This window comes from Silurus aristotelis (genome assembly GCF_946808225.1).
Source record: "Silurus aristotelis genome assembly, chromosome: 1".
Taxonomy (NCBI): Eukaryota; Metazoa; Chordata; class Actinopteri; order Siluriformes; family Siluridae; genus Silurus; species Silurus aristotelis.
The window spans coordinates 19,694,598-19,708,204 of NC_139574.1; positions in this window are offsets into that span (position 1 = coordinate 19,694,598).

Below are 13,607 nucleotides of genomic sequence, written 5' to 3' on the forward strand. Positions count from 1 at the left end.
GCTGGCACCAGCGAATCTTGGTGTTAGTGAGTTCATACTCAAGCCTGAGGCTTGATGCCTGCTCTTTCATTTGCCTGTGCTCACCTGTTACCTTGCTGTGCCCATTAGCTGCTCCAGTGGGCAGATTTAGAGTTCTATCACACTGTCAGTGACTCACATTAAAAATAAAGTGTGGCAGAATGCGGACAGAAAAGGACTGTGTCTCGGCTTTAGGAGCTGCAAGCTGTTGCTCCAACGATTTTTGTTCAAACCACCATCAGTTCAAAGCCACTTTATAGTCCTGATGGGTGCGATCTTCTGTGGCATAAGGCATTCATGTGTAACGCACATGCAAACACTACTAAGGCCAATTCATAGAAATAGGTCTACAGAATGTGTGTATGTGCATGTATTCATAAATGCAGGCATTCTGTGTGCAAAAAAAAAAAGTGACTTATTTCGTTCTCTCAGCAGTCATTCAGGTGCTGGTAAGTGGCATGTTAGACCATTTTATTACTGTACAGAAGATCAGTGCAGGTGTAGTAGAAGAATGGTTACAATAACTGGAGCTGTTCCAGGACCAGTGGTCTGAACAATGCGAATAGTGATGGAGGTTGGTGAGTGCGGTGCAGAGGAGAACACTATAATTAGTGTCAGCTCCCTCACAGGGGTGTGTGACGCCAAGGTGCATATTAAGAAAAATGACATAGCGGACAGGGAATGAGCTAGACAAAGAGAATATCACTCTGTCACTCTCTCTCACAGCACACACACTGACCTGCACCAAAGCCAAGCCAAGGATGACTTGGGCATTAAAATCTAGAGCTACACAGTATGTGGAAAAACTCTGACCTTATTCAAAAGATGTTATGTATTATGATAACAGCATAGACAGCTTAAACCTTTTAAAGACATTTCAAAAGCGATATATTTTTCTGTAAATTACACATTTTTCAGTTATACTCTGTATATTTTGCATCGGATAGCTTCAAATAGATTAAAAAATCCTAAGCAGTGTACAGATGTGACAACACCAAAAAGAACTATTTAAAATCTTTAATGATACTGGGTGATTGATAGAAATGATATATGAGGAATAAGCATGTAAAAGAGAGTGGATCACCTCAATACAGCAACATGCTCTATCATAGTTTGTTATGATTAATTAGACCCAATTGCCAGGGCTCAATCAAGTTCACAGCAACAGTCATACTTTATAACATAATTTAATATACTTTAACACATAATATAAGTATACGTGCTGTGTAATTTTTTATCAGTCTATATGGACCCTTCTGATCTCACTATATTCCTGTTTTTTGTCTTCTTGTTGATTTTCTTGTCTGCCCTAATGAACGCTGTTTGCTTGTGCAACATTTAATAAATCCATTGAGTACCTGCAACTGTCTTCATCAGCTCACTGACACAAATTCTTTTATTTACAGAATAATAATTCTGTATAAAGAATAAAGAAATATCTCTTTAATTTATACCCTACTAATATAAATGTTATAAAATATCAATAAGACATTTGGTTACTCGTGTTATTACTTATGTTATAGCACCTGCAATCTGTTGTTTCCTTTTCTGGCCTTTCTTTCTGCATTTTCGAAATAGGTCAGAGAAGCCGGAAACCATGCCATGGAAGACAAAATGACTGCCACAAAGCACTGAGACTTTATAAATAAAAGATAAAAACAACATTTTGCATATTAATCATTAAATTGTTTATTTTCTTTTAAACATTTTGATCTGTTTATTATTAGCTTTAAATTATGAAAAGATATCACCATAGAAATCCTTGTGTGTAAGTTTTTAATAAGAAACGATAATGCAATTATTAACTATTAATTATTAATATAAACCTATATATTACAGATGCTGCAGTTGTCAGAGCCTTGTTACTACAGACAAGTATTCAACAGTTGCTGATTAATTTAACAGTTCTGTTGTATTATAATAACAACAATAATCACAATAATCATAATGTATGATTACAACATTATAACCAAATGCACTATAAATGTTTCAAAATAGTTTTTTGTTGTTACTATTTACAGTAATGTTAATTTTTTTCCCTAACTGAGGATATGGTCTGAGTAACACTTTTTATGAAAATTTATGAAACAAGCATTATTACAGCAGATATTTTTGAAAATTGGAGAAAAAGGTTTTTGTGAAACTAGAGGCTTTTCTGAAGATCCTCTGGTTGCTAAATTGTGTGAATCCTATATAATAGTACTTTATTTTATATCACATATACAAGGCTAAACATGTGACATGAACAATTTGAACCCAGGTCATTATGGTAGACTAAATGCAGGCTTGAATGAGAGAGAGAGAGAGAGAGAGAGAGAGAGAGAGAGAGAGAGAGAGAGAGAGAGGGAGAGAGAGAGAGAGAGAGAGAGAGAGAGAGAGAGACTGATATATATATATATATATATATATATATATATATATATATATATATATATATATATATATATATATATATATATATATATATATATATATATATATATATATATATATATATATAGAGAGAGAGAGAGAGAGAGAGAGAGAGAGAGAGAGAGAGAGAGAGAGAGAGAGAAAGAGGGACAGTGTGTATAGGCATGAGGGCAAGATTTGGGCTCAGTTGGCACACAGCTGCCACCCTATAACTCCCTCAGGCTCTACTCTACTCTGATGGAAAGAGAGAAAGAAAGAGAGAGAGAGAGAGAGAGAGAGAGAGAGAGAGAGAGAGAGAGAGAGAGAGAGAGAGAGAGAGAGAGACCAAGGGGGATGGGTGTGTGTCTGTGCACCGTACTATTCACATATGTGCATCTCTTCACCTGTGCCATTGTCTCTTTCAGCTCGTCTCCTGTCTCCTCGCTCCCCTCCGCTCTCTCCACAGACAGACGAACATGGGTCTGATATGCTGTGGCAGTGAGACAGGGTGGAGGACTGTCTGCCTGTTGCCATCTCCATCCCCCTCTCTCGCGGTTATTTCTGTTTCGCACACAGCCTCACCCATACTCCCACTCTCTCTGCCTGGTGTTCCTCCTCTGATCTTGCCCTCCATGCAGGGTGCACCCACCACTAGCCTTGCTTGACCCTTATGCACATCATGAGAGAAAGAAAGAGAGAGAGAGAGAGAGAGAGAGAGAGAGAGAGAGAGAGAGAGAGAGAGAGAGAGAGAGAGAGAGAGAGAGAAAGAAAGAACTAGTCAGATAAAGAGAAAATGACTAAGAGAGGGAGCGCGGCTGGTGTGGTTTAGGGTGGGGGTTTCTCCTCATTAGCTACAAACACGCAGCAGTGGGAGCTTTTACAGGCCTGGAATTATTTTACGCTTGGGCTTTTTACCACACCGCAGGGCGGCTGTAGTCTGCCATGCTGAGCTTACTCTTACACGTCTCTTTTACTCTCTCTCACTCGATGTGTGACAGTCCAGTCAGTGCGGTCAACACACACAGACAAACATAGAAGTGTCAGGTCATGAATTAACAGCTAGATGAAAGTAAATAATGATACCCACATCAAGATTTATTTTTTTTGTGTGTGTGTGTGTGTGTGTGTGTGTCTTTGCATCTTGTGCTCTCTCTAGCTTTTCTCTTCAGTGAAATCTAAATGCAAACACTGAGTTTATGTTATGGAATATAATATAAAATAAAATAATTTTACTCCATATAATAATGCTTTTGTAGGTTATGTTGATTATCATGGACAAGAATTTCAACAGGTTTCTCCGTCCTGAGCATGAAATGAAAATCTGTTCACTCATGTATAAAGAAAGTATAAGGGGCAATTGTTGATAAACATTTACGCAAAGCATGTTTATGTTGAATTCTTTAAATCTGGAAATGCCAAATTAGAAATGTGTCACTTTATTTGTATTATGTTGCATTTCATTAATTAGTGCTATGTTGCTCACTTCTTATTTGCCCTGATCGAAAGTAATCCAGTAATGTTCAAAGACACATCATTATCATAAACTGTAAGACTCACACTCCGGTGTCCTCAGTGATCCTTTACTGATTTAGATGTGCAACAACACACCAGAGGGGAATAAAAGGTGCACAACAGAGAGAGTGAATATTTGTCCACATGCCAAATTATTAATAGGGACACATGTAAGTCATTATGGAAACACTCTGGGCTCATTTCTATTAGTGTGACTGTCTGTGTGAGTCAGTGTATTTTTGAGTAAAATAGAGGAAAGAAGAGTTAAGAGAGAGAGAGAGAGAGAGAGAGAGAGAGAGAGAGAGAGAGAGAAGAGAGAGAGAGAGAGAGAGAGAGAGAGAGAGAGAGAGAGAGAGAGAGAGAGAGAGAGAGAGACACAGAGAGAGACGGAGAGAACAATATAAGGATTAAAGGCATCACTCATTAAAAACATCTACAAGTTGCAGTTATGAAGGCTGAGCTCAAAGCAGCAGTGCAGACAGTCTCTTTCTGAGTCGGATCAGTTGGAAAGAACTATTTGAACATAGGATATGCTGTGCACCACCAGCTCACCAGCTCTCCAGCTTCCTCCCACCTGCAATACAAAAAACTCTATTCTTCTCTGTGAACCTGGCTATTTGAAACACCCTGCAAAGATCTGGTGACTGAACTTTAAAAGTTGTTGGTCCATATGGCAGTGACGTGGCTAGCCAACCAGTGCGCCTCTTCTTTGCCAAGCTCTTTGTACATAGCAGGAAGTGCAAATTTGCCACCACTCTGCTCGTTTTCTTTTAGTCTTTCCAGCTGTCTCTTTTTCTCTCTCTCTCTCTCTCTCTCTCTCTCTCTCTCTCTCTCTCTCTCTCTCTCTCTCTCTCTCTCTTTCTCTCTCTCTCCCTTAGAAGAAGAAGAGGAATAGAAGTTGTGAAGGGCTTGGTGGGGAGTGTAAGGTATTGAAGTGGTGTCTCGTCGGAGACGGTGAGGCTTGGCGAGAACAGCGTCTGGTCTGAAGAGTTTAAAGTCCCCCCGCAGGCGCTAGTGCTGACTCTCTCCCCTCTTTCTTTCCTTTTCTCCTATCCCAGTTTTCCTTTCTCTTGAAGCATTTCTCTACAGACCTGTGTTCTCTTTTTTCGAATTGCACTTTTTCTCTTTTTCATTCATCTCTCGCTTTAGACAGAAATCATTACCGACTGTTCTCTGCCTTTAGCACTAGCTGTGTGTCTGTCTTTCTTTTTGACTATTTGGTGCAACATCTCTCTCTGTCTTTCTCTGTCCATTTCTCCATTACTCGTAGTGCGACATAGAGAGGACAGAGTGGTCATGGGTGAGGAAGCTTTGAATAAAACATGGTCATGTTCTGCAGATGACTTTTCAGCTCCTTACACTTATTCACTTGCACTTTACCTGACCTTCTTTTCAGCTCTGATGTCTCTGTGATTGACAGATTGTCTAAGTTTACAGTGTTTATAGCTTTTTATCCCCTTAAATACTAAAATGCTAAATATAAAAAATACTTTAAATCCCCCTCTACTTGTGAAGACTGGGCTTTAATAAAGCCATATATAAAAGTGTATATTCTAATATGGTCTTTTTCACTATTTCGACTCCAACATAGAAGTTCAGCAGTCAACGTGGAGTCATCCATTTACTTTTGCTAGTTTCTCAACCACATCAAGTGACTCTGACTAGTAGAACAAAATTTAATAGGAAAATATGCAGAAATACATTAAGTGAACATGAATTTACTGGCATGATGGTAAATAATAATAAGAAACCAAAATACCAATGCTTGGGATGGCAGGGAGCTCCTTATGCCTATCTTAGGGTAGTTCGGGCAACATATTTTTGGGAAGCACTGCTGAAATGCTTTTAGAATCCCACTCTCCATTTTTTTTTTTTAAAAGAGGATGGGCTCCTTTTGAGTCTGGATCCTCTGATGGTTTCTTGAGATGATGTCATCTCAGGGTCTATATCTAGGGTATTTTACAACTAAAATTATATTGAATTCAACTTTTTTGACAGTTTTCAAACTTTTTCTTAGTACAGGAAGACCTTGAAATTTTTGTTTGTGGTGAGTGCAGAGATACACTGCAATGGACTGAAAATGTTTGGTAAACCAGGTTCTGATTTCTACCAAATACAAATTCCTCCATAATGAATGATCCAAAGTTCAAAAGTCATTCATAAATATTTATGCAGGGAAAGCATTTCTTGGTGTCCAATTCAGATTATGCAACTTATATATTCATAAAAAAAAATTGTATTGGGATGATACTAATGATTAATTTATCATGTTTATATTTATATATTTGATATTGAATTCAAATTGCATTGCATGTTATTTTTTTAAGTATATTTAGATCTCAAAAGTTTAGCAAAACATACTCTGGTTATACCAAATTGTCTGCCAGTGGCAAATTTTGACTCCCATTAGCTAAAGAAGAACAGCAACCTTGATCTGAGCACTGAAAACATAGGCTTTGGTTTGCTGGTATAGTTCATACAGTAATGAACTTGTCTAATAGACATGCAAATGGTGTGTGAGAGTTACTGTCCAGATAGCCTGAAAGATATATAATTGCACAGTGTATGGATTATTTGAGGGGTGTAGAGAAGTGATGTAATTGAAGATAAAATGGGCAAAAAAAAAAAAAAAAACTAAAGGTGAGGCCTTTTGAGAGACATCAGAGGTGAATGATTTTTTTATTTTTATTAAAAAAGCATGCCAATGTAAGCAATGAGATGAATGAACATCCCTGCTCACAAATACGGTTGCAATCCCCCCCCCCCCCCTTTTCCTTCATGATTCATTTCAATCCCATATTTAGACACATAAACAGCTTTGAGAGGCAGAGTCAGCATTGCTGATTTAACACAGATAGCAGCATTGTTTTGGAGAGCAATTAATCATTGTTTCAAACATACAGTATGCACATTTGATGTATATTTTAGTATATAGTGTGTTTGATGTATATTAGACACATTTTAGTCATATACTTGAGGGCAAAATAAAATGTAGTTAGGAATTATTGATAGTGACAAACCCTCACAGCATGAACGAAAATATCAGCTTCACACTTCCATCTCCCCGACTCCCCATTTTAATCGATGCATGACAAATCTAACGGCCTCGCTAATATCATCTTGTTGTCGCTAGTTTTTCATGAGGAGACGTTCCTCTGACGATAAACATCTGCACTGGCTTTAATGATATGCTGTCTGAGCTCCACTTGTAATAACTGCTGTTCAAAGGTCTGAACAAAATGATGAATTAGCCAGGTTCGCTGCAGTGGAGGCTGCAGAGAAGCTCTCCTTTCTTTAGCCAAGGCAGGGAGGCATCAGAGCTGGCACCTGACAGCTCCACCTATTATTTGATGATGGTTAGGGGGTGCTTTTTGCTCCGCTCAAATTGGATCCTGTCTCCTGGAATGAATTATCAAAGGCAGTGGGGAGGATTAATAAATCATCAGCCTGTTTTCTCCCTCATGTTATGTTTATTTCACAAACTGAATGGCTCCTCTCGTTCTGCCATGCTGTCTCTCTCTCTCTCTCTCTCTCTCTCTCTCTCTCTCTCTCTCTCTCTCTCTCTCTCTCTTTCTTTCTCTCTCTTCCTGTCTTTCCTTTGAATATCAAGTAGCTTCCTCTTTGCCCCAGTGCTGCCTGCACAGGTGACAGGGATGATGGGAAGTGTTCTTGTGCATGCGTGATGCAAGTTTGTGTGAGTGTGTGTAGTGTCACTAGAGCATGACGTGTCCTCAGACGCGATTTGGAGCGCAAGCGCTGGCTAGCTCAGGTCCGCCTCTACCATTTCTCCTGCTCATAGTGAGAAAAGACCGCCAGGGTTCTGGCCCTGATTAACAGTCTGTTATGTCCCTTCCTTATCAAGGGTATAAGGGAGAGGGAAGGTCAAGCAACTGAAGAAAGAAAGGGGGGGGGGGCGTAAAAGAAAAAGAGAGTATTAATAATCACAGACTCCCAGTACATGCTAAATATTTTATCGCTTCCAGCTGTTTGATGTTATAGAGGCTCACTAGACACTTCACTACACCACCCCACCCACACAGAGACACACAGACAACCACTAATATCTACACAGTATACACATCAATACAGGTCAGCATGGGTCCTTGCCTGGTGTGTGCCCTTTCATTCCAACATTTTCACACAATAGTACATTCCTTTACTAATCTTTTCAGCTTCTGGTTACAGACATATAAAAAAAACAGAGGAGAATCTCTATACACAAAGGACAGATGTTTTTATATGCAGCCCTTTTAATGCTCTCGCTTGTGTGAGGCACAATAGAGGCACTTGAACGTCATCCTAAAACGTTATCATAATTTATACACTAATACATATTCACACTGATCATTCATTATGGACCTTGAAAGGAATCTGAAATAGAAACATATGCATGCTTATATGTTTCTTGATGGGTAGAGTTTAGTGCTCCTTAGTCCCATTGTTTTTGCATGTTCTCCACATGTGGGTTTCGTCCTCGTTCTCTGGCTTCCTCCCAAGTTCCAAAAATAAAATGATAATAAAATAAATGCCAATCGTTAAAATGACTTGTTTAAATTATCACTAGGTGTGAGTGTGTGTGGATGGTGCCCTGAGACTAACTGGCACCCTGTGCAACCTCATGTTTAGTATAAGCTTTGGATCTGATAAAAGGGTAAATGCTTACTGAAGATTAATGCTTAAACGAATATCTAAAAACAAATATGCTGTTTCACCACATCCATTTTTCTACAATATGTTTTTTGTAGAAGTTAGATATTTTTTCATTCCTCTTCTTTTTACTCTAACTGTATGCAAACTTTTTCAACTTTTCTTTCAACAAAGAATAACCTGTGGCCAGAAACATCAAAACTATTTTTATTAAAGTAACATTGCTGGATTAAACTAAATAAGACATTTCCATGCATATAAAATGTGTGTTTCTCAACAGTGCTCCAATCAATTTAATGAGGAACTCGGCCCACATGCATCAGGACTCACACTCTTTTTTTTGTAGGAGAGAAGGTTGCTCTTTGGTATTGCACTGGTCTACAAGTCATGAATTCGGTTCCAGTACTCTGCGGTTACCTTTGTGCCCTCCTCAAAAACCTTTTTTAAGCATTATTAAACATGTACAGTATTTAAATAGCTTTAACAAATGAACAAATTTATGGGCAGTCTGTGAAGAGTTACTGCAATGGAAGCTTTGCTATAAAACAAAAAAAGAAAAGAAAAAAGAAATGTCATTAAAGGGAAAGGCAACCATGAGGCCTGCAGTCCATCTGGATCCAAACTGGTAGGACTTTCTTGCTTCTATCTTTCTTCTCATTTTTGTATTTTGGTCTCTTTGTCTTTTTCTGTCTATCTCATGAGCTCTATACTTCAGCAGAATTTTTAGGCACATAGTGAACTGGCTAGCTGATAGATGGAGGACTGTAGGGCAGGAATATGACGGCTGTTGGAGGGCATGCTGGGTTTATTTATTGGAGTGAGGCTGTCGGGTCTAGTGTTATTAATAACAGTGATAGACTGGACCTCACATACTCCATCACACACAGTGTTGTATTACTTACACACACACACACAGACACACACACACAGACACACACACACACACACACACACACACACACACACACACACACACACACACACACACACACACACACACACCTGGTTGATTGCCATATTGCTCTAAGGTATTATCTTATATTTATCTGCAACTCTATTTTTTTTCTTTTACATTCTTTATTTGGATATTCATTGAGGGTTTAAATGCAGGTCCTATGGTGCACTGACATTAGTGCATTATGCAAATCAACTGTTCTTCAGGTATTTCAAAGCAGGATGTGATCGAACTGCCATCAGGAAATGTCACAGAGAGAAAGGTGCTATAGAAGGGTTGTAACTAACACATGTATTTGAGAATTCAGTGTTGCAAAAATAACAGATACTGCTCTACAGACGTGTGTGGATAAAAAGGTGATAAAGTTAAATGTTTCATCCTTCACTATATTAACATCCTGAGGGTGAATCGATGTGTGACATATGCAATGCCAGTGGTTCAGACATTACCTCAAAAGTGAAAGGTCCGAAGGCTCTGGAATGCTGTTGTGGGCAATTTGCTACCATGGTCTCCCTTATGGAACAAGCCACAGCAGAATCTATCCCAAACTTATTCTGATCATCTTTAACCTATGATGAAACATCTGTTCTGAGAGGAGTGCTCCCAATTTCCCACTTTACAGGGCACAAGGGTGCACATAATGGTTTGATTTGTATAATATAATGTAAATCATATTCTATAATTTTTTTTCACCATATCTCAACCTAATTTATAATTTTTTTTGTTTATTATACTTTAGAACTCTATTGTTGCTGTTTGCAATCACATGAACGGACTAACTTTAGGATTAGATAATTTATGCTAACATTTAGGTCAACATTTTCAAATGCATGGTTATACAAGTAGCGTGTGTGTGTCTGTGTGTGCGTGTGTGGTATGCCTCTCCAGAAGGACCCTAGATCAAAACCGTGCACCCCCCATCTTCAGTCTCCATCTCTGTTCTTTCTCCGCCTCCTCACTCATTAAAAACTGCAGCTCCTGCTTCTACTTAAATCCCACTTGCCTAAAAATATTAATACACGGGTCAAAAAAACTCTTTCTGCACCACGCCATAACAATCTATACATCAAAATAAAAATTAAATTGCCTGTTTTAAAAATCAAATATGACAGACACACACACACACACACACACACACACACACACACACACACACACACACACACACACACACACACTTTCTTGGCCGTGAGAGAAATCTGATGATGGCAGAACTGTGGGGCCTTGCACACTGCATTGCTTCCAAGTGAACAACACATGTGAGAGCACACTGAGATCCAAAGTGCTGTCACAACAGTTAGTTCAGGCTAACAGCTTCAACGTGATGGCTAAATAGACCTCTAGTGAATAAATAATGAGTGAATGGCTGTCATAAAAAAAAAAATTGTCAAAAAACCCCTTGATCTTGTTTCAGTAAAGTGAAGGAGTCACATAAGTGTACTGCATAAGTGGGCTTGTCTCGGCCTTGCGCTCCTGAAATAAAATGACAATTAGGAAGTAATCAACTATAAGGAATGATACAAATGGCAATGAAAGAGTACACATTTGCTTTAGCAGGTTGCTTCTGGTCATTGTCTTCTGAAAGATATTTAGAGAGCATTATTCACTGAGCTGTAAGGCATTCAGTGACATCAGAAGAGTTCAAATATTAAAAAATGTACTTACTGCATGAGTGTACCACAACACACAATAAAGACAGGAGAGACCGTCTTTTTATTTGCAGCCAACATGGCCATGCCAGAATGTTTTACAGCTGAGCTGGTATGCATAGAGCATATTTAAAACAGAAGAGCCACTGGGCAAAAAAAAGCAATCTTTATCTGCATGACAAATTTTTAAGTGGTTATTTTGCAGTTCATTTCTAAATAATTTCTGATGACTTCTATTTTTCATGATAGGCCTTTTAAGGTCATAAAACATCCTGATTGATTGTAGAAGGAAAGCAAGAGCGACCCCTGCTGCATAAACAGGGATTGTACTCAGAAATGATTTCTTAGTCAGTATTGTACCTTTTATCTATTCTTGTAACAGGTATGATGATAACATGCATTTACCTTTCATATTCATCTATTCAATATCGAACAAACCTGGACTTATAGAGAGTATTGTGTAGAGTATGTATTACTGTGTGCATGTGTGCACTGCCTGTGCTTGATGCAGAATGACTTCTGCTATGGTCTGGTTGATGCGATGGGGCTCGACAGGCGTGAAGCAGCTCAAATCAGGCGTGTAGATCCTAGCAATTAACCACTTTTAGTATGAGAGTTTGGCCACATCGAGCCTGGAGAAAGAAGGATGCTGATACATAGACTTGCTTAGTGCTGCTATCACTATCAATGAGTATCCATAACCTCTATTTACTTGCTTACAGTTTAAATGCATCAGAAAAAGTGTAGTATGTTGTAGTATGCTGGTAGTGGACATTTTTTATAAGCTTAGCTTATTGGTGTATTTGAACACTGTAGTTAAAGCCAGTAGGATCTAGGACTCTGCATTTACTTCTGTATCTACTGAAATACTTTATACTGTAGTCTTCTAATTCATCTAAATGGCCAAAAGAAAGCTGCCAGCAAACGTGATATGTTTAATCAAAACTAGATCAAAAAAGAACACACAGTGTAACTGCAGTGCTCTCAGTTGTAATAATATCAAATGCTCCTAACAAGAAACGAAGTTACTCTGCGCATGCTCAGTTGCACCCTCTGTCTGCCAGGAAAAAAAACCAACTTAATTATATTGTAGGTTTAAAAAATTAATAACCCAAAGTTTGATTTTGAGGTATGAATGTAATTTTAGTCATCAGGAAAACATTTTGCATTAAAAACATTTAGGCAAATGACAACATTTTTAAATCAACTACTATCATACATACAATTTCATTATTAATGTTATTATTGCATACAAAATTAACAAAGTAACTCATCTGCCCTTAATAATCTAAGGGAGTTTTTCCTTGCCACAGTCGCCATGGCTTGCTCATCAGGGATAAATGCACACCATTCACCTTAACTGTTAATTTCTGTAAAGCTGCTTTGAGACAATGTCTGTTGTGAAGAGCGCTATAGAAATAAACTCGACATGACTTGACTTGATTTAATCTATAGGAGCTTAATTGTTTGACTGAAACAAGTGCAGGAAATGATGGAAATGGACAACTTTTAAAATATGTGGAAGTCAAAATAAACATAATCAAACAAATTAAACAAATAAAACAAATATTAAAAAGTTGTTAGGCCAGTGGTTGGGGACCCCTGATATACGAGGCCATAGGAGGTCATATGATAGTTATCATAATTGTGACTCGGATTGATGGATACTTTTAAACAGAGGTGCCCATTTTTTTTTTTTTTTTTTTTTTATGAAGGGCCAAAAATCAATCTTGATTAAGGGCTGAAAGTAAAAGTTAAATTATAGATTATATCTATAATCAATATAAATATAGATTCATACAATATGAACTTAACAAAATGTAATTAAAGTTGCCTTGTTTTCTCTTATTTATTTATTTATTTTATTTTTTTTTATTATTTTTTTATTTTTTTATTTATTTAAATAAATCATTAGAAAACAAATATTGTAATTTGCTTAGCTAATGCAGTTATATATTCAAAGTTCTGGTATGGTGAAACTGATCCAATAAACAATCGAACTTATTTTACAATAAAGTTCAATGCATACAACAGCTATTCGGTGACCTCTAAAGAGAAACATGAAGTCGGTCCTCTTTTTTTTTTTTCAAAGGTTTTTGCAAAAGGCATTTCTTCCTCTTTCCTTTTCACTTGTGGCATTGCAGGCCAAATCAGATGGCCCATGGCCCAAGTTTTCTCACCTCTGCTATAGAGAGATGTGCTAAAAAAAACAAACACTTGCCTCATTTTTAACTTGTGTTATGTATGGATTTTGGAAAATTGTTTTCCTTGCCTTAGAATGAACATTAAAGGTCTGCACTGGTTTAAAAATAAAGCTTGAGGTCACTTCATCACAATTAACATTTTGTAATATACTGTGTTTCAAATTGTACAAGCACACACAAGATCTTGAACATCTTCAAAACAGAGTTTGGACAAAAGTTTGAATACAGACA